Genomic DNA, 3,259 nt, shown 5'->3' on the forward strand with positions numbered 1-3,259 from the left:
GTGGGGGGCAGAGGGGAGAAAGACAGACAGAGAGTGTCCAGGGGCCTGAATTCAGGCCCTAGATGCTGTCTCTGAGCTTTTTTGCTCAAGGCTAACACTATACGACTTGAGCCACAGCTTCACTTCCGGCTCCCCCTTCCTTTCATCCCTTGGTGGTTAATTGTAGAAAGGAGTCTTACTGACTTTCCTAACTGGGCTGGCTTTGAACTATGATCCTCACATCTCAGCCTCCTGAGTAACTAGGATTACAAACGTGAGCCACCCGCACTAAGGTATTTCCAAATTCTTAATAAAAGTTTTCACCTTAGACTTTGTGCAGGAGCACCATGTGATGTGGTGCATAATATCTTATAAATTACAAATATAGTAACAGATTCCTCATAAAAATCTTTGACCAAAACAGGGGTCATGTGGATCAAACCATTGACTAAGACATGAATCGTATTGTTTCCCTGTGGCCTTCAGGTTATGGCTGAGAGTGTAGCTTGATCCTTTGATTAAGCTACCCTTGATCCTTTCTGAACTGTTGTCAACTCAGTGATTCCCATTTCCTATGTTCCTGTCTGGCTTGGATTCAGATACAAGTAGAGCCTGGCCCTGACATGTTCTGTTTGAAACTGTTTTCCTTGTTAACTTCTTTCCTTTTCCTTCCTTTCTTTCCTTTTTGGAAGTCCTGGGTTTGAACTCCAGTCCTCATGCTTGCCAGGCAGGTGCTTTTAGTAACGAGCTACCCCTCTAGCTCTGTTTGACTGCTGGTTATTTTTTAGAGAAGTCTCATTTCCTTCCTGGATGCACATCTGGACTCTATTTACCTTTGTTAAGATTCTTACCCTGGCTTAGGACAACAGACTCAATCCACTGTATCCACCTTTCCATTCAGGAGAGGTCTCATAAACTTTTCTGCCTCAATTGGCCTTGAGACTTGCTCCTCCTAATCTCAGCCTCCCAGGTAGCTAAGCATAAGCCAGTAGCACCTGGTTCCTTGTTAATTTATTTTCTGGTCAGTGCCTTTCTCCTAGAAGACCAGTACCATGCAAGCTGAGTCCTTGCCTTCCCTTCTTTAAGTTTGCATTTCCAGTTTTCTGGAAAGAATGAAATGATGCTTGGCATTATTCTGCTGAATGAAGAATGAATGCACAGACACATAAATGAACATAGATGTGGGTGGTGCATAGGCTGGGTGCAGTTGTCTTCTGTGTTTCACAACCATAACTTGATGCTCTACTTCCTGAGTCCAGGATGACTCTAAATGCTTATTTTGTCCTCATCCCAGGTTCAGTGCCTGAACTCGCCAAGCTCCTCTTTTCTGAAGTTCATTGCTATGGCTCAAGTGAGATGCCCTTTTTCCCAGGGGCGGTATGGGAATGGAGATTGTTTGGCGTGGATAGTGCAGAACAGCTTTACCGAAAGCAACCACTGGTCCTGACAAGCTAAAAGCAGAAACCTCCCACCCAACCCAATGGCCTGTCCGTCTTAGCAGAAGCACAAGAAAAAAAATTATGTCACCCACACATTTCCTCTGAGTCACCACTGCTAAGGAAAACAACTTGTCAGGCTATAAAGAAAAGACTCTACCTCCAGGGAAATGGGTCTGTCATCTGTCATTCAGGAATGGAATTCAGAGGACAAGATGGAATACCATTCTAGTGCCCTTCTTCAACTCATTTGCTGAAATTTGAGTTGTCTAGTCCATTTTATGTTGGGACTGAGGCTGAGTACTTTGTCTAGGAAATGGTTTATTTGGATTACAAATAGCACAGAGGGGTACATCCTAGAAAGGGCTCCCTTTAGTTGTGTCCTAACATGGAGAAATGGAGCAGAAGACAGCAATGGCCGGTCTTGCTTTATAACAACCTGATCTCTTGTAAACAAATTCATTCCTGCAAGATCCAACCCAAGCCATAAGACCAGCTTGGACCCACAGGGACTAGAGACCAGAGCCTCTCCTCTTAAAGGTACCACAACCTCAACACTGCCACACTGAGTGCTAGGCTTTTAGCACGCAATCCTTTGGAGACAAGCTACATTCAAGCTATAGCTTCTTTGTGGAAACTGCTATGTATGAGAGAGGTTGGGGTCCAGAGGTAGATGTGGGGGGACTGTGAGCAGACTTTGGCTCCCTGTTAGATATTGGAGCTTTTCTTAGGAGAAAAGTGGGAAGTGGCTGCCATACCATCATCTCTGTCTTTCTCTTCAGCATTCAGACATCTGTTTCTAACACTTGGGCTTCAAATTGTGTTTTCAATCTCCAAGCCATGTGTTGAAAAAGCTTTCTTTTGTGCTGGTCATTGTGTGTGGGGAAAAAAAATCACAGAATTATATAAAGTAAATTGTGTGGGCTCCTTTTCTTTGAAAAAGAAATTTAAAAAAAATCCCACACATCTCTGGCTAACCAGGAACAGAACATTAAGTTGGAGATTTTAGTAAGTTAATCAAGCCAAGCTAGAGAATATCCACATAGGCAGCCATGATTTTTTAAAGCAAGGGGGATGCTTAAATGACAGCGAGATACATGATTTTATGAACACATAAAGCCTTATCACTGATGAAGACATCCACTCTTAAGTCTCAGGGTGGCTCTGGGCCTGCTGACTATGGCAGCAGGAAAGTCTTTGTTCCTTGTGGCTCTACTGCAATGCTCATACACACAGGAAGTGAGCAGGAGTCCTGCTGGCCTTGCTGGGTCAGTGCGTACTTTGCACTGTTTGGGTCCTGTCTGAGAGTTCTTGGTGCTGCTCAGCCTGCGTGGAAGTTCCAGTGGTGAAGTTGTTGGAATCCAAGTGGTTTGTACAAATTGAGCCGTGGACAGGGGGCTGTGGATGTAGAAGAGAGAGGAAGGCGGGAGGCAAGAGGCTCAGGGATAGTGCCCCAGCCCTGAGTTGAAGCTCTAGGAAAGGCACACACACACGTACAAAGTAGAACTATCTTTAGTGATCAAGGATAAAATGAGATAGTTGAAGAGACAAGGAAGAAAAATGAATCCATTAGCTTTCTGTCAAGATCTTAACACTGATAGAAGAGAGAAATAGTAGAGCAAAGGTCAACAATTGCCTTTGAAGTGAGCCATAAACAAACAGGCAAGTTGATGCAGTCAGAGTTCTAGATTGAAAATTCCCACAGATTCAAGAAAAATGATGGTCAAAATAAGCCAGGCAGGCAACCTGGGTGGATGCTGTATTACTTTAGTATCAATTATTCATGGGACTTGAAAAAGGAAGGAATGTTTTCTACTTTGGAAACAAGACAAAATGGGATTTGT

The sequence above is a fragment of the Dipodomys spectabilis genome, unplaced genomic scaffold (assembly GCF_019054845.1).
Source record: "Dipodomys spectabilis isolate Male_0828 unplaced genomic scaffold, ASM1905484v1 ptg000178l, whole genome shotgun sequence".
NCBI lineage: Eukaryota > Metazoa > Chordata > Mammalia > Rodentia > Heteromyidae > Dipodomys > Dipodomys spectabilis.